This window comes from Peromyscus californicus, unplaced genomic scaffold, assembly GCF_007827085.1.
Source record: "Peromyscus californicus insignis strain IS unplaced genomic scaffold, ASM782708v3 Scaffold_11__1_contigs__length_118956290, whole genome shotgun sequence".
Taxonomy (NCBI): Eukaryota; Metazoa; Chordata; class Mammalia; order Rodentia; family Cricetidae; genus Peromyscus; species Peromyscus californicus.
Window position 1 is genome coordinate 41,130,882 of NW_026294402.1, and position 24,158 is coordinate 41,155,039.

General features: G+C 47.4%; 1 long non-coding RNA gene across 3 annotated transcripts in view; it reads left to right on the plus strand.

The window, feature by feature from the left end:
- Nucleotides 1-24,158, plus strand: part of LOC128123177 (uncharacterized) — a 286,853-nt gene that overhangs the window by 52,187 nt on the left and 210,508 nt on the right. The window lies entirely within an intron of this gene.

The following is a 24,158-nucleotide window of genomic DNA, read 5'->3' on the forward strand; positions in this document are numbered from 1 at the left end:
GCTCATTCAGCGCTGGAAAACTGGCTGCAGCCCCTGCTTCGGGGCTGTGGAGCGGCAGAGAGCTTCTGGTATTTTGGGTTGATCGTGAAGTCTCGGATCTGGGATCTGAGTATTTGCTGGAGGAAGATGGAGGGGGAACACCCCAGGGGTTGTCTGTGTCAAAGATGAAGATATATTGGGGGAATACTGCTAGAGCCCAGGGGAAGCTACGCTTTTACCAGTTCTCCCCACCACACCGAGAAGACCTTGACCATTGCTGTGTTCGCTTTGTGCCTTTTTTTCAGGCACTCCTGATTTTACTGAGGTTTAGAAGATAAATGAATGAAGTAGAGAATGTTTGGGCAGTAGAAGGACTCAGCAGGGGCTCTGTGCCTTGTGTATGGAGTCAGGAGACTTGAATTCCAGCTCTGGCTCACCATAGTAAAGAGTGGCCATAGTTCTTCAGATGGCTTTGCATATCATCAAGGGGTTGAGTATATACTCATTGTCTTTGAATCTGGCTATTCTGTGACATGTATGGTCCAACAGAATGCCCCATGATGTGATGTTAGTTCCAAACCTAGTCCTCAAAAGCCCACCTGCTTCTATTCACATTGGTGGAATCCTGCTGCCATCCAGACCAGCCTGCTGGATGGAATGGTGGGAAACACGTGGTCCAATTGTCCCTCATGCCTAATTGACAGCCAGTTGAACCCTAGAAGCAGAGCCACCTCAGTGACCTGCAGGTGGCCACAGATTGCGTGCAGGATCCCAGCTGAGCCCAGGCTGAATTCCCAGTCTACAGATCGTGAGCTAAATAAATGGGGTTGCTTCTAGGTGCTGAGTTCTAGAGTTATTTACTAAGCAGCAGTAGCTGACTGGATCCATCAGTACTCAGTCAGGTGTCTTTGGGAAATACCTCTCTGAATCCTGGCTCCAGTCTCCTCAGCCGTGAAACCAGTTAGCATCCGTGTATCTGAGTTTCCTTCCAGCTTCATAAGGTTCCCAGTTACCATCTTGCTTACTCAAGAGAGCCAACATTTTCCTATAAAGATCACCAGGCAGGGCTGGGTAGGCAGTGACGGGGCACTAACAGACAAAGGGAAGAGTTATTGGCTTCTCTAGAGAAAAACAGACCCGAAAGAAGGAAGGAGAGTGTCTGTCTAAGGACAGAGAACAGGAGCAGGAAACTGCTGGGTTCTACTATGGGATGTGATGACAAGGGTGGGCATGTGCACACATGTGAGCTTTGTGAAGATAAAGTTACTGAATGCCAGCAGAACTTCATCAAGGTAGGATGAAATGGGCAGGAAACCCCAAAGGATGATGGCCACTGGAAATGTGCTCAGTGGTCTCTGATGGACTTTCTTCACTTCGTTTCAGTGCCATACATGCAAATACGTATGATATTTATGACCACGTGTACAATGCCTGCAGTGGCCTTTAACCCTTTCCCAGCCAAGAGTATGCTATAAGACACCCACTGGAAACCATGCATACTGTGCAATATTATCTGCCCTTAAGAAGGACAGAAGTATTGAAAAGGATTGCAAACGCGCTAAGTGAAAGGAACCAGGACACAGAAGATCGCAAGCTGTGTGAGTCCATCATGTGAAAGTCCAGGATAGGAAACACCATAGAAATATAAAGTAGATTCATGGTTGCTCAGGCCTGAGATCCGGGCATGGTAGCTAACCTATATGGGGTTTCTTTGGGGGGTGATGAAATTTTTTTTTTAACCAAACTTTTTAATTTGATGGTTATATAACCACTAAAAGTCATTGAGTTATATTGTATAGCCTATGAATTACTTCTCAGCAAAGCTTTTAATCTTTTTTTCCCTCAACATGTTACTTCTGTCAATACCTATGGGATGATGGGATTCTTCTAGAAACATCTGTATGATATGAGGTCCCTGCTGTAGGGCTCAGCTAATGGGTTGGAATCCTGGTGTTGTCAGAAAACTCAACACAGGTCTGTGCACACCCACTGTCTTGGGTTTCTCGGGACACATGTGGTCCCAAAGTACTTTTTCACATTCTATCCTGCCCATGCTCACGTGTGACCTGGCCCCACCATCTGACAGCTGCGTGCTCCTTATACTCAAGAAGAATCTGTCACTTCTCCCACTTCTCTCTTGGGTTCCCCAAAGCTAATGCAGAGAGGGGTGGACAGCCACTTGAATACAGCCATACGAGTCAAGAGCTTGAGCCTGAAGCAGTGCCCTTGACTCAGAAGTCCAGGCACATCCCTGTGAGGAGGGAGCAGCACAGAGCTGTGGGCCAACTGGGAGTTGTGTGTGGCTAGGAACAAGGAGACATGCTCACTTAGGTATCTGAGGCTGAGTTTTGTTTTGATGTCCTATCCTGTTCCCTCTGAGCCCTCACTCACTGAGTGGTTTCTTTCTCCCCTGGCCCCTAGCCTGCCCTGGTACATCTCGGTGCTCACACCATCAGCTTTCATGTACCCAGTGGGTCTATTTTCTATAACTGTCTGCATATTCCTAGTGAGTGAGCAATTTCTCAGCAAAAGGGGTTCATGCTACCATGGTGTTAACCCTCTCTGTGTGTGAACATGGAGCTGGCCAGAGGTGGCAGAAACTTGTGTGAAGGTCACACCTGTGAGTAGACACATAGCAAGAGGGAGTGGATGCCAGGTGGAGAGCTCTCACATGCTAAGGCGCGTGCCATTTACATATACATCTTTTCAAAAAACACTGCTAGCCAAGCAAGCTTGTCTCCGCTATGTGCTTCCTGCTACAGGTGGGACCTCCACTCTCCAACTCTAGGGAAAGGTGACATTGTCTCAAATTTTCCCATTAACAGCAAGGTCAGTAGGAGAAGGTGGACATGGACTTGGCAGATAGGAGCATTGGTCTCACCTCTCTCGTGACAAGCTGTGAGAGATCCAGAAAAGGCATTTTAGACTTTTGGGCCTGAGTTTTCACAGAAGGCTAAGGAGAGCATAAATGACAAAATGAGGTGCTGTGATTGTGTGGTAGAAGGCGGAAATTACCAGAGGAAGGAAAGCGTAAGGGTTCTTTGTGGGACCTGCCCTTTCATCATGGAGGACCAGTCAGGGTAGGGTGTCATCTCCTACTCCCATGGGACCCTGCCACTTGTCCTTCTGTTGATCTAGGAGCCAAGTAGAAAACAGCTTTTCTGAATGAGGCTGACAGTTCACCAGGCATGAAAACCTACCCAGTTGTGACTCAGAGTTTTGGAGGCACAGATAGAATTAAGGAAATGTTAATGTATTCCTATGGTTTTGCCTCCTGCCTACACAGGCAGAAACTGCAAGGAGGGAGGCTGGAGTGGAAGCAGGGACCAGGAGACAGGGAGATGAGCTGATGGGCTCTGCGGGTGGGAGGATGGGTGGGGACGATGGGGTCTCAAGGCTGCCTGCCTGCTGCAGCTGGGCCTGGGAACCCCAGGGGACAGGGAGGGATGTGCTGGCATCTGGTCTCTGCCAAGCGAGTCTGCCGCCCAGAATGTAGCATCAGCTTGGTCACAGGGCTAGAGCAAGCAGGGGCTCTGGGGTGCATGTGCGCCCACGTGGGAAACTGCAGAGGTAAGGGAATATGAGGCAGATAACCCAAAGCTGTCTGTTTTAGCCTCGGTGATGTGGCTTGTCAATGGCAAACAGCCACTTAGAATCAATGTCTTTCCCAAACGAGGTCCCTCAATGTTGTATGCTTAATATGCTCTATCTGTCTATCTGTGCATTTACGCAGAGAGCTGGCTCCCCAGGGCACAGCAGCCAGTATGCTACCTCAGCATGGAATAATTCTCCTGGGAGGCTGCCTCCTTCCCCTCTTCCTGCAGGGGCTCTAGGACTGAGCCCCGAGGGGCTGGGATGACTAGCTGCCAGTTTGATGGGTGTACCGTGGCGGTACCTTGAATCATTGCTGCTGTTACTTCTCTTTTTGTCACCGAATGCAGTATCTGTTGCAGTACTTGCACAGCACCAACCAGATTGTCACGATGGAGACCCAAAATGGAGACCCGAGAGGTAAAGGGTGCTTATTCTCATCCCTCCGGCTCACAGGTCACTTTCGATCTAGGCCTATGACCCTTCCCCAAAGTCCCCTCCTTCAGTCCCTTTGGGATGTGGGAGGTACTCGGTAAATGTCTTGATAGAAAAAGCTGCTGATCATAATAGCCAATCAAGATTCAGGGATGGTATCTGTTCAATTCAATTACAGGGTGGCACATGTTCCCTTGAACTTGGCTGGGAATGTATGGTGCCTGCATTTTTTGGAATGGAGGAAGCAAGGGCGGATTCCCGGCAGGTATGCATGTGGGCAGGACTGGGGACACTGTGTAAGGGTTGCCTTAAGGAGAATCTCTTATTCTCCCTCTTGTCTGATACCCCCAGGTTCATCCCACATGTCACATGAGGGCTTAATACAGAGTCAGCGTATTTTGCCTTTCTTTGTCGCTGTGGTCAAACACTCGCTGAGATGCAGCATAAGGAAGGAAATGTTTATGTTGGCTTCAGTGTGATGGGATATAGTCTATCGTGGTGGAAAGCCATGGGGCGGGAGTGCTAGGTGGATGGTCACATGACATCTAAAGACAGGAAGTGAAGTGTAGACGAACAGGAGAGCTGGGCTATACAAGCTCAAGGCATTCTCCTAGCAACCACTTCCTTCAGTTGAGGCTTCACTTTCTCAAGGTTCCACAACCTTCCAAAAACAGTGTCACCAGCCAGGGACCAAATGTTCTACGTCTATGTGTCCTTGTGGCAGACATTTCACATTCAAGCCACTTGTGGTCAGCGATTCTACAAAAGAAGCGAAAAAAAAGTCCCTGGGGAAGTTGGAAGCCTGAGTGAGGAGGCCCAGCCAGGAGCACTGGGCCAGGCTTCGAGAAGTCTGGGGTCGGGGAGATGTTCTTCCCTGCTTCGGTGGGCTGGAAAGCTTTTTGAACACGACTTGCCAGGAAAAGCAGTGGTTCTCTCCTGCTTCCTCTGCCCTCTCCTCCCCTTCCCAGGTCTTGAATGTTTTAAATGCCAGTCTTCATGGTTTGATGGAGAATTTTACACTAATGCAGAGTATTACCTAGTTAATTTGACTAGAATAGACTGTGATTTTACACGGTGAAGCTGTGACCTCCTGAGCTAACAGTTCCATTATCGTGGACCAGGCAGCCTGCTCTCCTGGAATCCGAGAACTCAGAGTATCAGCAAATGGGATTCTGAGAACACTCAGGGAGGCTGCCGAACAAGGGGGTGGGGGAGTCGGGACCAGAAGCATTCATTCCTCAGCAGCACGTTCCTCATGTCATTCATTATTTCTTAGGCTCACCCACTTCATTATTTCACCCAATAAATGTTTATCATGGGTCCAAGAGATGCCAGACCCAGTACTGGATCCTAGGTGACGAGATGCTTAGGCTTCGGATGTTGGTCTTTAAGCACTGGGATCCCTGCCAGGGAAGAGTTGCAAACAGGTCAGCAAACCACAGTGAGCCAAACATGCATGCAAAGCACCACTAAGGGACCACAGAGGAGGGCCTAGTTACATAAGAGGCTAACAGTGGCCTCCTGGGAGGGACCTGACTGACCCTTCAAGGGCGCCCAGAAGGACCAACAGCTATATACATTATCCTAGAGAGAAACACCAACTAGGGGTTTCTTGGGGTTTAGGGAGGAGCTCTGCCTTGCTGCCTCTCCCACTTCCTTAGTCAACACTCCAGTCAGTGGATGTCGGGAAAGCAAAGCCTGGCTTTCAGTGAGAGCCTTTTCTCTCTCCCTTCCAAAGCCAGGTGAAGCAGTGGGACTCAGAGGAGATTATTTATGGGGATCAGGAATGCCTAAAGAAGGAAGGGTGACATTTCACTTTAGAGCCAAATGCTCCTGCGACGACCACAGTTGAGGATAGTGTGGGGTTTGGGGTGGGCAGCCTGGCTTGTGTCTCCTGTTTGCTTCTTCCTTGGCAGTTTCCAAAGTGGGAGAAAGGGTGATGGGAAAAGGGCTTGTTGAAATGGCTTGGACCAAGGCAGTAGAATGTAGCGAGTCTGGAAAGAAGGTAGAGTAATGTCCTTTCAATCCCGATTTTCTCCAGCTTTGAGTAGCACAGAAAACCCAGGTATCTCTTGAATCTGAAATAGCCAAAGAGCCTAATTGAGGAACAGCTGTGGGGCTGTCTAGTGGAGCACATCTAAGCAGGAAGTCTCTCCATCTGGGGGGTTGACCTGTGATGACATTATCCTCACTGTCACATGGGACAAGAGCGGCTGAACACATATTTAAGACTCTCTACATGTGTATTCCATTCACAGAGACTGTCATGTGGGCAGAGCTACCTTCAGGAAGTAGAACCAGGCTAGACCCACTGGAGGCTTCTGCAGGCAGCCAGGTCATCATTTACCTACAGTGACTCCAGTCATCTCTCATCCTTGCTCTTGCAATCAGCGGATCCAGAGGCAGGAAAGTGATTAGAGAGTGTTGAGAAAGCTGGAGTGCCTGCCTAGGAGGTTGTAATAAGGTTCTCAAAGATGTTCCACTAGAAAAATATATTTTTCAGTCACATTGAATATGAGCCATGCTAGTCAGTTTTTCATTGCCATGAGAAATATGTCAAGGAAACATTGTGAAAGGAGGAGAGATTTGCTTTGGCTCACAGTATCAGAGGTTTCAACCCATGTCTGGCTTGTTCTCCTGCTGCCTTGGTCTTGCTATAATGCAGAATAATATGGTGGCGAGAAACATGATGGAGAACGTTGTTCACTTCTTTGTAGCCAGGGGGAGAGAGAGAGAGAGAGAGAGAGAGAGAGAGAGAGAGAGAGAGAGAGAGAGAGAAGCGTCTGGGATAAGACAATGCTTAAATCAGTGGTTTTCAGCCTGTGCATGGGTCATGAAGCTTTGGGAGGGGGTGTCGAATGACCCTTTCATAGGGGTCACCTAAGACCATTGGAAAACACAGGTATTTACATTACAATTCATAACAGTAGCAAAATTACAGTTATGAAATAACAATGAAAATAATTTTATGATTGGGGGGTCAACACAGCATGAGGAACTGTGTTAAAGGATCACATGCACTAGGAAGATTGAGAACCACTGACTTAAAGGAATACCCTTAAAGATCCAGGAATCCCTCCAACTTGGCCCTACTTCCCACTCTCTCCTAACAAGGCCATCAAATTGTGAATCCATGAACAGATGAACCCACTGATAAGACCACAGCCTTCATGATCCAATCACCACTCAGTGGTTGAACCCACTAGCTAGGGACTAAGCCTGCCACACATAACCATATGGGGGCATACTTCATATCCCAGTCATATCAAACTGTTTAATAAACGAACCTCTTGGAGAAAAGGGGCAGGGCATTACAGGCTCAGGTGATCACATGAACAGGATCACTGAATGTCGAGGCCCTGTGGTGGAGAAGTGGGTGGATGGTGGAGATGGTGGGCGACTGCATGTGGCTGAGGAAGGTGGGGTATAAGGGCCAACACATACTTTCAGGGAGGTCTGGGAGCACCTCCCAGGAACAATCTTATGTGGGCATGGGGAGAATTAATGTGGGTCCTGCACTTTAGAAAGCTCCAGGCGGTCCCACACTTTCCACTCATACAACTGTCAAAGCACACATAGATCCTTCTGTGTGAAGCATGGACTTGGATCTATAACTCAAACACCCACTCTCGTGAGTACTGCTCAGGCCCCAGGGAAAAGCTTCTCCATGTCTCCTTACCCAAGTTCTGGAGACAAAGGTTTGTTGAGCTAGAAATGCCGTGAAGGTTTGTGGATTACGCCACTGCCCACATCAGGGACATCGTGCTATGGAGTGGGTAGTGGGGGCCTGGGGATTTAAGCAGTGGAAATGCTTAGATATAAGACCAATTAATTAACTTGTCAAATCCTTCTCCTTAAAGCGGGTGCAGGGGGTTCTCTCATAATGAAGTATCCACAGCTCTGAGCATCCATTTTCTTGTTTTCTTTGTGTTCAAATTCATAGTTCTGGAAGTACTCACTAATTAGCATGGTATTTGCAGTAGCTGAGTGTAAAAACTGAGAAACATTTTGCAATATTAAACAACTCATATCTCTCTTAAGGTTGTATATAGCTGGTCCTCCCTCAGTATTTTAAGGGGAGGGTTCCAGGAACCCCCCCCCCACAGATACCCAAACCCACAGATGCTCAAATCACAGATGAAAAGTTTCATAGTGTTTGCATGTAAGCTACACACATTTCCTGTACACTTTAAATTGTATTTAGATTACTGACGCTTCTTAACACAACATGCACAATATATGTAAATACTCATTACATTGTATTATTCAGGGATCGATGACTGTACAAGTTCAGTGCAGATGCAAGCTTTTCAAGAAATCCTTTCAGTATGAGTTTGGTTGACTCCACAGATGCAGAAGCCATGAGTGTGAAGGGCTGACTGAATAGAGGTTTACATCTACTGTGCATAATGAGTGATGCAGATTCAGTGATTGGAAATGAGCTACCTATGTCTGCTGAATTGATAATTTATTGGAGGTGACCACATTGTTGTGTTTAAAAGCAAGCAAAATTTAATGTTGTCTTCTGAACATTTAGAAGTATGGCTTGAAGACTTTTATTGTCACTTCTTATTTCTATAGCTGTAGCATAGAAGTTTCTCCACATTGAAATTAGTAGGGGAAAAAAAACCCTAAGAAATACAATAACTCAAGAGATGGCTTCAGTGTTGGTATTACTTGTAACAGGACAATTATTGGGTAAATACCTTGATTATAGCAACACAATTAGGGGTTCTGTTTAAATAGAAGCAAGACAAATAATTTTTGAGTAAATCTATAATTTTTTAATGGTTAAATCTTTGTTTTCACATCCATCCAATCATTGTTAACACCCAGACAGACATGTGTAAAAATACATTCATCTAGCTTTGGTATTTGCTGAATTTCATTCATAGTAAAAAGACCCACGGCCGACACTTATGTTTTGATTTTATCTTCATGAAGATGTTTTCATTAAGGTAGGAAGAAGCCTTGGTCCATTTAGATTGCTACAGTAAAACACCACAAATGGGGTAAGTTACAAAGCAGAAATGTATTCCCTCCAGTTTTGGAGGCTGGGAAATCCAAAGCCAAGGGCTGCCAGACTGTCTGGTGAAGATCTGCTTGCTGTGTTTGTAGGTAGTGCCTTCTCTGTGTCCACGGGCAGTGAAAGGCAGAAGGGAGCTGCTTGGGCTGCCTCCATAAGGACACTGATCCCAACATGAGGGCTGCATTCTCATTGTTAAGTCAACTGCCAACGGCCAAACCTGCCAACACCGTCATGTTAGGGGCTACGATTTCAATATATGAATTTGGAGGGGTATGTAAATTTCCAATCTACAACCAAAGATAAATACTTTTATTAAATAGCTCTTCAATCTTATTTTGAACTGTTTACGTGTTTGGACGTGTGGCTTCTGTTGTTCTCCTTGCTCTGAGCTCTTGTCAATGTTGGAGTCAACATGCTCTGTTGAAACCCTGCTACAGTCTCGGTCAACTCCCTCAGCCTCCGTACTCACATGGGAACCTTTGGTGAACAGGAGGGATGCTAAGGCACTGATGAAGAATTTAACACCTCCATAAGCATAGCCACAGGGACTTGAGGATGTCCTTGTCTCCCTCATTTGTAGGAGATATTCTGGGGATTGATCTTAGGGCCCCAGGAATGCCAGGCAAGTGTTCTACAACTGAGCAATACCCCCAGCTCCATTGCTCCCTCATTTTATAAACAAAGAAACTGAGTTACAAAAGGCAGAGTATCCTGCCAGGGAGCACACAGCTACTGAAGCATTTGGAGGCCCTGGAAGGGGGATTGTGGGCCAAAGGAAGGACAGGGAGAGGGGGTGCTGAATACTAGCACACAGGCACCCGCACTGCAGCGGATCCCAAGCTCTTCCACTCTTTCTAGTTAGTAGCATTCAGGCGAGTGCACACAAAGGAGAGGATGAACGTAGCCCTGCATGTGCCCAGGTGGGCTGTGGTCCACCCTTTCTGCCAACTCACTCTCCAGACCTCCATTTCCAACACTGTAGAGCAAACAGCATAGACAGAATGCTCTGGAAGATGTCTCCCAGTCTCACCGCCCTGTGTCTGAGAGATTCCCCAGAGGCTGCAGGTTTGTGGAACCCCAAGGGCTGCATTTGGCCTCAATCCACATTTCTCCTTTATTTCTGAAACCACGTGCTGTTGCTGGAACACTGGCTCCATCTGGTCCTGATTCGCTTCCTCCTGACTTTGCTCCCTGCTGGAAAGCACCGCATCCTGCCCGAGGCACCTTGGGGAGCTGCTCTTGCAAACTCCCTGGTTTTTCTCCCCTGAGGCTTAGCGAGTCAAGCATTGCCAACAGCTCCCTTCCTTCTGCCCCAGCAGTCTACAGTCTGGTCTAGCAGGCTCTGTCTTCTCTCCTTAGGGAGGCTGGACCAGTTTACCAGCCTCCCTCCTTAGGACACCTGCAGTTCACTCTTTCCGTTGGGAGCCTTGGCTTCCCTCTCTCCTCAGGAAGCTTGCTCTTTCTTCACAGTTGTGTCTTCTGCCTACCCACTTCCACCCCAAGCTCTTAGTGTGATGCCCTCTCTTTCTCTCTTTCTACTCTGAGCTGTGTCCCTAATCTGCTCTGTATGGCCTGCAACTTTCTCTGGGATGATTTTCTTATCTGTCAAATGGGCATATTTTTTTTTACCTGGTGAAAATAACAGCATGTTGTAAACACCAGTCACTAGTATCTCTTAGTCTTTTGGGGGCAGGCTTTGGGGTTGGAACCTAGGGCATCCCACACCAGGCAAGTGTTTTACAGACCCGAGCCCTAGCCTTCTTTTTACTTTTGATTTTGAGACTGGATCTCACTAAGTTTCTCAGACTGACCTTGAGCTCAGGTAAGCCTTGAACCAGGGACTCTGCATCTTCAGCCATGTGACAGCCTGGGGTTACAGGTCTGTGGCAGCAGGTCAGGTTTGGTGCCTCATAGTTTTTGATTTAATGGGTCTTTGTGATGTACCGAAAGTTAAATTCTCACTTATTTGTCCAGGTTTTATTAACAGAGTTCCACCTTTCTGAACGTCCAGGTCCATCTCACGCTTATGTGGGAAGTCACCCTCCCCCAGAGTCTGGAGGATTCTTGAGTGGTCCAGGCGGCAGCGCATACTTGTGATTCTGATGTTCCATCCCTGTCTCAGTTCTGGAAGCCCCTCTTGATGTCTCGTCTTCTGCCCTCATTTGCTGTCAGCCCAGATTTCCCCAGCAAATGATCAAAGACTTCCTTCCTAAGATACTAATAGTACAAATGATGCCACAAGTGACAAATTTTTTCAGGATTTTTTTTTTTTTCAAGACAGGGTTTCTCTGTGTAGCCTTGGCTGTCCTGAAACTCACTCTGTAGACCTGGCTGCCTCTTGAGTGCTGGGACTAAAGGCATGTGCCACCACCACCCGGCTCAATTTTTCCAGGATTTTGAGGGCAGAGGGGGACCATAGGTCTGAGAAAAGAAAACAATATAGTATTGAATATCACATACCACTGTTTATAAAGGCACAGAAATTGTTGGGTAAAAAGAGTATTTGGGCAAGGTGAGACATTTGGAGGGAGGGAAACCACACACAACTCTCTTAGCCCACTGTGGTAGTTCATTATGTTTTCACCAAATCCGTGGCCTGGCTTTCCTCCTGGACACACAGCTCTGCCCTTGGAATTGAGCATGGCATGTGACTTCCATCTAACATGAGAAGAAGAATGCAAGGATGTGTACTATGCCCAGGTCTGGCTCATGGAAACTTTTGCACATACTCCTTGAAGAAAAAAAAAAAGACTGAGCTGGTGACCTTTGGGTAAATGGAATGATAACCCCTGGGGAAACAAGTTGAAGCCAGCAAAGCTCTGCTAGGCTGTCTGTGGACAAAGAGAGCAGCTTCTCTTACTACCTAGGAACACCCACTTTGACTTGCTGCATGAATGAGAAATAAAAGTCTTGGGTGTGACCTATCACACAGTTGGGAACCCGTAGCCAGCAAAGCTCTGCTAGGCTGTCTGTGGACAAAGAGAGCAGCTTCTCTTACTACCTAGGAACACCCACTTTGACTTGCTGCATGAATGAGAAATAAAAGTCTTGGGTGTGACCTATCATACAGTTGGGAACCCGTTTATCTCTGTAGTGGCTGCTGCTATAACATACATTCGGCTTCCTTCCTTAGGCACATCATGCTTCAATTCTTTATGCCAGGATGACCTTCTGTGATAGACTTGAAGCTACATGAGGGCAGGGAGTATGCATTGTTACTCTATCCCCTCTGCCTGGTGCCAACAGGTGCTCCAGGTAGATTTGCCTGATTGTATGGAGTGCTTCTGCACTTTGGGGGACATTGACAGCACCATCTGGCCAGCGTGGGAAGCAGTGTTGCCTTGCTGATCAGTAGGAAGGCTCATTTTAGTTGTCAACTTCATCTGGAATCAACTAAAGCACAAGCTTCTGGGCACTCCTGTGGGGATTTTCTTGATTAGGGTATTTGAGGCAGGTGAACCCACTCTAAATGTGGGTGGCACCTTCTGGTGACAACTCAGGTAAGAGGACATGGAAGAAGGAAACCTTGCTATTTGCCTGCTCGCCTCCACCCTCCCTGGCAAGTTTAGCTGTCCTGTGGCTGCAGCATTCCTTCACTGACATCAGGACCAATTTCTTTAGGATATTCTAATATAGATAAAGACCAGTAAGCTCTCCAGGAATTCTCCAGGTCTTCAGCATCAGATTGGGACTGTTGAGACATTCAAACTCTAGAATGAGCAACTATTGGATTCTCAGCCTCACCAGGGTAAGACAGTTATTGCTGGATTGCTTGGACCTCACCCTGCAACCTGTAAGGCAAGGCAACTTAACAACTTGTGTGTGTGTGTGTGTGTTTTATGGAATTCACTCTGTTCCTTTAGAGAACCTGACACACCCTGTGTCATTGACCTTGGCACAAGACCCTGTGTCTTTTCTCTTGGTCTCACTTGGCCTTACACTTGCCTGATTCTGACTCAGAGATTAAGCTCACACACTTGGTCCTAGATGGGTGCATGACTGGAGACCAAAGCTTTGGTCTCACCCCCGATTCCTCTGCTTCCTGAGCAGCTTTTCCAGGTAGCCATCTCTTAATGAATACCACTTGTGAAACTCTATGGCTTGTGTCTTGGCTCTACCCAATGATCAGTTGTGCAGCCTTCTGGAATTTCTACAGCCTTTCTACATCTTCAATATCCTATCTGGATGCTCAGGGTACTGATAGGACCTGTACCACAGGAGTGTTGGCAAGACCAAATGAGATAATACATGATAAACAATGGACAATGTGTTTGGCATACAGTAGGTGCTCGATAAATGTCACCATTATTAGGGTTATGATGCAATCTCAGTTTATAATGCCACTTCATGAATTTCAACCCATGTCCCTTCTCTAACCCTTAGAGAAATAAAACCCAGAGCCATTCATAAAGAAAATAATCACTCCACATAGGCAGGCATGGCATTATTATTGGCATACTTGATGTACCATGCTAGTAGGTCATATGGTCAAACTAGGGGGACTGAGGACAAGAAAGATTTTGAGATCTGCTAGTGAGCAGTAGAATGGGACCCAGGTCCTGGTGCTGAATCCAGATATCTATTTGTTGTTACAGCAGGCTGATTTCTGTGCCTGCTTGACAGTCCAGGACGACAGTGCCAAAGGTACTTTGGAGAAGACTCTTGAGTCAGGGTTCCCCAAAGCAGTAAAGCCACCATAAATGATACATAAAAGCCTGGCACAATTAGGTGCTGGGAAGTCCAACCTTGGCTATCTACTCACTGGAGAGCCAGGGAACCAGGTTGCTGCTTAGTCCAAGAACCTGGAAGCCTCGGGCCACAGAGAATCAGTGATGTAGCTCTGTCCAGGGCTGAAGACCCGGAAGCTCCCTGGAGTGTCATGGCTGTGAGTTCTCATTAAAAGGTCTGATGGTCAGGGTGGGCAGCAATAACACATGCAGCTTGCTCAGGTAGAATGCAGTTTGCATGTAATGGCTGACTTTCTCTTCTTCCATCTTTAATCCTATCCTGATCCTAGACCTAGATATGATACTCCAATATCCAAAGTGGGCCTTTCCCCCTCAGTTACTGTCCCATCAGTCAATCATCTCTGGCAGTGCTCTTGTAGTCTCACTAGAAGTGTGTTTTGCTAATCTCTCAGGCATCACATCGCTCCATCCAATAAAGTTGACAATAAAATTTAGCCTTCACGACTCTCCCTCTAAGGCATGGAGTCCCCGGTGGACTGCTGCATGAATATGTACCCACTTATGCACATATACATATCCACACCAGCATCTCTGACTTGTTGGAATTCAGTGGACAGGAGCTCTTACTGGTTTGTATACCACCCCCCCCCCCCAACAGTATGCACCTTCTCAGTACTCTGCAATACGTCTCAGAATATGCAATTTTCTCTTATCTACAGACCCTGTGCTACTGTTCATTATGTGCCTTTACCTTCAGACTCAGCATCCTGTGCCACCTTCACTTGCTTTCCATTGGCCTGACTCCCCCAGTTAAAACCCCAACTTCTGAACTGTCTCAGGGCTTCTTCTCTCACAAATTCTGTTTGGTGACATGGGCTCCTGTAATTTACTAGGAGGTGTAAGGGGGCAGCAGTGAGAGACCCCTCACCCACTCCTTACCCAAACCCTCCCTACCCACCACCATGTCTCATAGATGAGTATTGGGGCCTGGCTTGGGGCTGGGGGGTGGGTGAACAAGGACCTAGGGCCTTAGCAGAGGAGTCTTTCAAAAAGCTTGTCTATGTTCTGACAGAACTGGCCTGATTCACCTAGGCCAGTCTCTACCTCCTCACAGCCTGCCTCTCCCTTCCTGGTGCCAGGAAGCAGACATCTCCCGGCTGGCTGGAAACCCCAGCTTTGCAACAGCATCTACCTGTGTTCTTCTCAGACTCTTGTGGAACCTCCTGTCCAGCCAAGGGAGGAGGGTTGCTGGCTCCAGTCTTCTTTGTAAAGTTTCTGGGGAGGGTGCGGTTAGCAGCCAACAGCTGCTGCGGCTAATCCATTTTCTCTGTGCATTTACAAGATACATAATTAAGAGTTCTGCTGAGGGGGGAAATAAAGCACACCATTAGATTTGTTTAGCATATTACACCAGGTCTAGTGCCTGCCTGAGCCCTTCTGCCACACAGGACATTAAGGTAAGACTCTGGAAACAGCTCCAAGGTTGCTTGATGGGATCTGTTCCACGTTAATTCCAAGTAAATATTTGCTATTCAGGCTTTTATATGCTCTGCTGCCAGCAGGGATTTTGAAAGGTGGGCTTCTCCTCTAAACAGTATTCATTTAATTATCAAACCACTTAAACATAACATTCCTGAGATGCCCCCACCCCAGCCCTGGTTTTGTCTTGCATTTTTTCCCTTCTTTTTTCATCCCCACCTCAGGCTTGATTTCCTCCTTCTCACACCATCTTCCTTCCCCTTCCTTCTTCCATTTCCCACGGTCAGAGCCAGGAGCTCAACTTCGGGTGGCATGCAGTGCACAAGCAGCTGGCAAGGATCCTGGAGTAAGGATGGCCAGGGCTTTACTCTGAATCTCTTGCCTGGTGGGAGCAGGCATGACCTGAGGCTGAGGAGCTGGAGAGGAGAGGAACAGGAAGGTTTCGCCCAGGGTAGGAAGAGTGTGGAACTGGGGATGAGAGGATATGTGGAAGGAGCCTGGAGTCCCATGTGAAAATGGGGTTGCGGGAGGGTCTTTCTCAGAGCAGGCTGGAATGGAAGCTTCTTCTTAGGGCCAGTCAGGTTTGATGCACGAGTCTATAATGTTCGGAGGAGTAACAGACACCCTTACTGTACTCTGTGAAAGGTGCTGTGCATGGCAACTCAAGGACCAGGTCAGAAGAGGTGGTCCCTTACATCTGCTATAGGACAGCGAGGGATGGATGCTAGGAGAGAGAGAGGAACATTGGCAAGGCTAAGCCCTGACACTGTCTTGAGAGGTCGTGGTGCACTTCACACCTGGGCTCTGAGCCTTCTGGAGGCAGAAGAACCTGAGAGGTCAGGTGTGCAACATCACACATCAGCTCCCTCTGTGCAACCCTGCTCATGATAGCTACGTCTTTCCTGAGTGTGTGGAGCACTCAGTCTCCAGAGCAGTGAAGCCGTGGTAGGACAGTGCTGGGGAAGGGGCTCGTTACTGCATCGAGCCAGCATCACCTGTCCCACCTGTGACTTACTGGTTCTGGAACACACTTTGGGGTACCCAGAGAGCTTGTCCAATCCCTCTACCACGTTGGTGATTCACACATTTAAGCCAGACTGTTGAGGTACAGCCAAAGTTCTTTTCCTGGCTCCCGTAACAGCATTTTCCTCTTCTTACCGTTTATTTCGATTCTCCCTGTACTGTCAGTTGCGTAAGTTGTGGTTTAATGTCTGTCCATAGACTGGAGGGCAGGAGCTGGCTTCTGTAGCCCAGTGCCCAGCAGAGTTCTGGCAAATAGGAGGCACCTGAAAAGTGTTTGTGGGAATGCATTAAGACATGGTTCCCATTTATTTATTTTCCTTTCGTCTTCCTAAGAGAACTCTAGCTGTCTCTACTTGCTTCCTAAGTTATACAGTGTTTTGACTAGAGGAGACCAGGGGGGCCTTCCACCCCTGTGTCTGCTCCAGGGTGACAAGGTTTTTCTACAAAGAGTCAGGCAATAAATATTTAACATCTCAGTTCTAACTCCTGAACTTTGTCATCACAGTGCTAAAGCAGCCACAGATAACATCTTTTTTTTTTTTTAAGGGAATGGATGTGATCATGTTTCAATAAAACTTTATTTACAAATATAGGAAGTAAATCACTTTGCCTTTCAGACTAAAGTTTTAGGAATCTAGACTGGATTAGCTTTGAAGAACTATTAGTGCCAACGCCCCCCCTCCCCCAGAAAGGAGTGGTTAGCAGGAAAGAGCCCTTGGCCCTTTATGGCAATAACAGCCTCTGTAGGAGGCAAAGAGAAGTAGGTTAACTACAAGACCTGTGGTTTGTCAGAGGTTGGGCTGGGAATGAAGCTAGATCACATCTGTGAGCCTACTCCCTGCATCCGAGGGCCTATCTCTGCTGAACTGGGCACTCAGTGTGCAGCCCAAGAGAGGAGATTATTCCCTAGCAATGACAGAGGAACAGGGTGAGCGGTGAGCATACTCCCCTGTCAGGGGCTCAGAGATTGCAGGGGTGGAGTCTCATGGAGATGTTTTGAGCCACCACATTTAAACAAAGCATTTGGTCATAGTTAAAATCGTGAGGTTTGAGCATAACAGGAATATGTGTGCCCATGATTAGGCTGTGGCTGTCTTAGGTATGCATGTAGGATGGTACAGCCTAAAAAGGAGCTTCTAAAGATGTGTGCACATGAGTTAGTGCACATGCAAATAAGTGCATGTACATGTACACCTCTTATTGAGCTCACCGTGTTCCTCTACAACTTCCCTCTTGTCCATTTCTCTCCCGAGGCAGGAAACTCCTTGAGGGTGAGGCCTGTTGTTCATCTGCTTATTCCCAGTGCTTAGCATAGAATCTGATGATACTTAACCAAGGGGCCATAGTTTAGATTTAATTAAATTGTTTAATTGTATTAGTTGAGTGGAGGCTGGGCATTCAATACAGCCATGCATGTTAGAGGGAATTGTATATAGCTGTTTGTACATAGAGATGCCAGATGTGGTGTCTGCATGTCCCTGTATCAGGGTGTTTATAAGTACATATGGGATTCTTGCAAGGCATATATATATATATATATATATATATATATATATATATATATATGGGCAGGTAGACAATTGAGATGTGCATACTACCAGGAGGATGTTGGAATATGAGCACAAGATCAGATAAGGGTCTTTATGACACACACGAAATGAACATGCAAACAATAAACTATCATGGGATGTTTGCATTAGACACATAGGATAGGGATTAAGAGTTAGTGTGCACGGGGTATGGTTTAGTTACCATTGTGATAGTATTGTGACCAAATACCAGACATGCGTAACCAAAGTGGGCAGGGTTTAGTCTGGCTTACCGTTCAGCTCATCATGGTGGGGAAGGCATGGCAGCAGGTGTGTGGGGCAACAGGTCACATTTGCATTCACAACTCTAAAGTAGAATGGACAGGGAATGGGGCTGGGCTGTCAAATTCAAGGTCCTCACACAGTGACCTGCTTCTTCTATCAGGGCGGTGTCTCCTATAGGTTCCAGCGCCTTTCAAAACAGTACAGATATAGCTGAAGTCTATATTGAAGACCTACTCACAGCTACGCTGGTGGGAATGGGGTGGGGAAGTACAGCAAGTGTGTGCATCTTGGCTGCTCCTGCAGACATGAGCAGACATGTGCAAAACAGAAGTGTGTTTTGCAGGCATGGCTTGTTGAGATTGAGTTTATCTAGCCTATGTGCATGCACATAAGACCTGTCAAAAGTGTGTGCACACTGGAAGTGTGTAAGTAAGTTTTGGCTGTTGGTGGTGTATGCAAATGCTGAGCTGTGTGCAGAAATGGTAGATGTGAGGGCACCACAGTAATGTGATTGCTAACATTAGTACCAAAGAAACCGGTGCAGGGAAATGTGATATGGATCTGAGGAGAGTGAATACGTATGTGGACTGCATAGGGTGTGCAGAGTTTATGTGCTTAAGGATAGGGGAAGGAGAGAGAGAGAGAGAGAGAGAGAGAGAGAGAGAGAGAGAGAGAGAGAGAGAGAGAGAATATGAGGAGAGAGGTTGCAGCCTTGAGACTGTATCTTATGGAGACACAGAGAGGGGAACATTGCAGGGTGTGCCTGCAGCTGTGAGCTCTTTCAAGAGTAAATATTTAGAAGCATCCATTTTGAATGTGGGTTTTGAAAGTCTGTTTGTACATTACATCCTTTACATGTAGGGATGACAGCTGAGTTTGTGCATGAAGACATGGGGCTTGAGGGCTATGTATAGCTGGAGATGTGTGTTGAAATACCAGGCTAGTAAGAGTGGGTGCGCACTGGCAGAGTGCCTGCAATGTGGGCAGTTGAGTGTGTGTGTGTGTGTGTGTGTGTGTGTGTGTGTGTGTGTGTGTGTGTGTGTGTGTGTACAACTTAAAGAATACCCATGCAGATCACAGTATCCCGTGCGGACCACCATGGCGTCTGAATTTGCCAAATGCTCCATTGCATGGTCTCCTCTTCCCTCCAGATAACACTCTATCCGGGCTGTTCTGTCCTTGAAAATTGGCCTCCTGAGTAGGAGCACAGGACAGGGCATTAACTCAGGTGGATGAACATCGACACCAGAGACTTCTCTAGAACTGGTTGCCTAGAAAGATAATCAAAAATAAATAAATAAAAACGTTCCCGGGGACACTTTAGCTGCCTGCCGAGGGAGGGAACTGCAGATTTTAGGGGAGAGAGAGGCTTTAAGGGGGTGGGGAGGAATCAAGCTAAGAAGGAAGAGGAGAGGGAAGAAGCAGGCAAGCGGATGAGCAATTTAGTTGCGCCCGAGGCGGGAAAGCCTCTGTGGCAGCAACAGCAGCTAACGGGCTGACAAGTTGTGTATGTTTTCCGTGCCCATTAACTCGCTTACTCTATAAAAAATGCATAGTTACCAGCACCCAGATGTGCCCCTGCTGGAGGAGGCCTGCCCAAGCCACTTGCCTCCAATCTGCAATCCCATTGACCCCTCCACCTGAGACAGGCACCGTCAGGCTGTGGGAAAGTAATTCCCAACCTGTGAAGGAAAGACATGAAGTCTCAACCTTTGGAAATCAAGAGCCAGCACCATGAGACTTTCAGTTGGTGGCTGCCTCTCTGGGGTTCTTTTGTATATCGTTAAGCCCTAACATGACACAGTCTTGGGTTAGGAGGAAGGAAAAGGGGGCAAAAGAGTAGGTGGGTTGGGCAGAGAAGGCAGAGAGAGAGAGCACAGGGCCAGGGAATAGACTTGGCTTGTCCATAAATAGCTTGTATGTAAATTCAGTTCCCCTCAAGAGGTGATCAAGGGCAGCTTTGGTATATATCTCAGCCTGGGCTCCTACAGAATGTGCATAAAGTTGACACCAATTTGATGGGAAGTTTTAAGTGAATATCTACTGTATGCTCTAAGCTGCTCTGGATCCTGGGTGCCAAATATAAAAAAAAAATGCATAGGGTATGGTTTCTGGCCTCAGCCAAATGGATGGAAGAGCAGCTGAATACTCTAGAAAGAAGACATGATTGAAGGAACACGGGTTGTGGTCCCAGCTCTGTGACTTTCTAGCCATTTGACTGTTACTGACTGCTGGGTACCATGTTCTTTTCCTTTGTCTTGTTCGATGTCCCAGTGAAGGGAACGTAGCCTGCACAAACTAAACACCTTTCAACGTGGCGTTGAAATTAACAATGGCGTTAGTCTTCCCCTAGAAAAAAAAAAGCTACAGAAAACAAAATGGTGTTTGTCAAAGCAAAGAACATTTTCTTCGTTGTTAGAGACAAGTCACCTTGGTGACAGATGCTGCAGGGCACCAGTCCTGGCCAGATGACATGATCTTTCCGAGCTGTGGCTTTACCTGTGAAATGGAGATAGTGGCGGTTCCTACCCTCAGAGTCCTATGGGGATTAAGTGAGATGATACATTAAAAGCAGTTAGCAAAATGTTGGGAACAGGCACCAAACAAATGTGGGCCGTTATTATCATTGGGAACTGGGGGTATCTAGGCTTCCTTCCAAGAACATTCTGGTAATCTACTGTTTTAAGTTAGAAAGCATTAAGCGCTCTATGAGGGTTGGGCAAGCAGGCACTCTTTAGTAAGCCAGCCCTGTCTGCAGGAGGAACCCATGGGACTGTGGTGTTAGCAGCAATCTATAGGCAGGGCTGCAGAGAAAGGTGTAAGATTGGAGATCTCTGCAGAGGCAAGGGAACTTCCGAGTCCCTGACAACATTCTTACTTATTTATTTTGAATTGTCTTCTTGGACTGCCCTGCTAGAGAAATCACTGGCACGGAGACTCACCACCGGAGTTCGTGCCTTGTCCTTCGCTCCTAATTGGGAGGTTAATTTTTAAAGACAGGGCAGCCCAGCCCACGAGGGGCTTTGAGGAGAGAAAGGACAAAGGAGAGGTGTCTGTTGCCGTGTCACACCAGCATGGAACTAGACAGGCTGTGGAATGGTTTGAGTCTGAAATGCACCCCTCAGGCTCCCACCTCAAACCTTTGTTCCCAGCTGGCAGTGATATTTTGGGGAGGCCTTGAAACCTCACGAATGAGGCTGACTGAAGTAGATCATTAAACTCGGGCCTTTGAAGGTTGGAGCTGCTCTCAGTGTTCTGGTCCTTCATACTGGGAGTCTATATTCCAAGCTCCCGTGTCCACACATGTGCCTTCCCCACCACGATGGAAGGCGACTCCTGGAAACCAGGAGCCGAAACAAACCTCTCCTACCTTAAGTTGTATCTGGTACACTGCTGATACCAACTCAGAAGTGACCCACATACTACAGGACCTCCCAAAGGCCAGATCAAGCTTTTCCCTTCTCACCTCAACAAAGATTAAGTGCTAGGATGGTGATGTTCAACTCTGTCTGCCCATGGTGAGACCCTGTCCTGCCCACACAAGATCCAGCTGGGGGCGTAGGCTACTCCAGGGTGTAGCTTCAACTGCTCGGGGAAGAAGAAACAGTCCATACACTCAATTCCTTATGGGGAACTAGATCAAATCATTAAAATAATGCTACTAGCAACAGGGTTATTGCAGTCAATGCCTGCTTCCTGTGTGGCCGGGGCTATTCTAAGTATTTTGCACGTGGAAATCATTTTTTAGCCTAATGAGTCAAGTTAGCACCGTCTTCTAGAATATTGCCTGACCTTGTTGGCTTGATCATGTACAAGTCTTGTGCAAGTAGTGATAGCTGTAGTGAGTTCTTTAGTACAACAGCCATGCCGTGTCTAGAAGACTGCATCCCTCCCCATCCTCTTCTAGCTTCCCTTTGCTTCCATGCTTCCTGAGCCTCAGGGCAGTGGGATTGATAGAGATGTGTCCCATTTAGAGTTAAACACTCCAGAGACGTTTGTTCTCAGCACTCTGACGAGTTATGGGCATTAACTGCTGACCGCAGACAGAAGCTTCTCTGGCCAAGGTTGAGGTACTCATCTGTGGGTAACAACATAAATATTTAGAAAGCAGTTTGACAACGTGACCACTTGAAAAGACAACCATATTTGAGTTCTGGTGATTTGAGGGTGGATGTGATCAAGACACATTGTTTACATGTTTGAAATTGTTAGAGAGTAAATAAAAGCTACTCTACTAAATGAACCAGAAATCCTTCCCGTCACCCCAGAGCAGGGACAAGTGTTAAGGAAGTTGCCCCAATGTCCCAATAAGTCATCAATAGACCACCCTTCTCTACCTCACTGGGGGCTTTTGCAGGCAAAAGATCACGTGCACGGCATTGGGGTCAGTCCAAAGCAAAGCCCCAGATCAACACTTCGGAGGAAAAACATAGAGTAAGAGATGCTCGATTATAGCCATGGGTTGTTATGGGTTGTTTCTCCCTCTGACGTTATTTTTGTCCATAATTTTCTTAAGTGAAATGTTTGTTTGTAATGTGAAACAAACCAACAAACCAAGTTTGAGTGAGAGAGTACAATTACCCAGCACTCTTCCTTGGCATCATCCAGATGTCTAGGACCATTAAGGCTATAGAGAAGCTGGACCCATGGGGGATGGGCAAGGTGCTGAGGACCTGTGCCCCACTGCAGAGCTAGCCATATGCCTGGTTAAAGACCCTGGGCCTGTTTGGATTGTTTTCTGAAGTCAGAAGCCAAACTCCAGGCTCCAAGCTTGTTGTGGCTGGAGGGGCTTTGCTGGGAGATTAGATGGAGCCAGACAATGATGCTACAACTCAAACAGCTTCCTGCTAGGAAATAAGCCCCCAGAGCCTCCCCAAAGGCACTACAGGGCTCCTGCTTGGCTCACATAAACACCACTGGGCCTTGAAGACTCAGGGAAGGGTCCTGAGATAGGAGGGGGAAGGCCTTTGCCAATTAGACCGTCAACATTTCAGGTATTTGCTCACCCCAGCATCCAGATGACCGACAGACTCTTCCCCTACCCATCTGCTCATCTCTCCTATTGCCTGCCTTTCCATACTGGTTCCAGGTCTGCCCCTCTCTGGGACTGGAGTGCCCAGGGAAGGGGACCTTGCAGGAGGGAACAAGAGAGGAATAGAGAAAGACTGGCAAGTTGTAAGTTACAAGCAGGCTGGCTGGCCACCAGGCACTTCCACTTTTTCCCTTGACTGCTAGGAGCCTCTCTCCAGACCCAGATAGCCATTTAGACTACAGAGAGGAGATAGCAGAGGTTCAGAGGAGATGCCCAAGACACAGGAAGCAGAGGCAGAAACTGGGATGCTGGAGGCAGGCAACATGTTGGGACTGGAACAAGCAACTGGAGTCCTGGTGGAGCAACATGGGAAGCGTGTAGATGGGCTGTCCCTGCCCCTCCTATTCATCCTACCCTGGGGGCTTGTCCTTCTGCAGCCCCACATGCCAGAGAGAAGAAAGATGCCCAAGGGGGCAAAGGGGACCCATGTAGGGGTGGATAGAGGCAGCAGTCTCCCCAGCTCAGGCATTCTCTGCTTGCATATGTGGTATTTATTATGCCTGGTGAAAGATCATTAAAGCCTTTGTTGGGGGTGTGTGTGTGTGGGGGGGGTGCTGGTCGACAAAAAGAGTGGATTAATATTAGAACACCCTGTCACAGCTGGAGAAAAGGTGGGATTGATTTTATTGGGAGTTTAGTCAGAACTGCGTGTGAAACCCCGCGGGTTGCGCTGGAGTGTATCCATCTCCTCCATTAGGAAGGCCCCATGGGAATATTCAGCTGCAGTGTTTATTACGACCAAAGCTGCGTATCATAGAGTGTGAGCCGCCCTTTTCCAGCTCCCTTTGTAGTGACTGCCTAGGCTCCTAGTGACTCTGTCCTGGGATCTCACACAGTTTGACCAACCAAGACCATCCAGGGCTGGACCAGGAAGGCACTGCAAATGTGCAGTAGCGCCTGTGTGCTTCCTTGTTCCGGCAGCGCCTCTTTAGAGCGCCCCCTGCTGGATGATACTGGTGCTCCCCGCATTGTCTCCTTCCTAGAAACTGCCAGAGCCTCTTAAACATACTTAGATTTCTTCTCAGCTG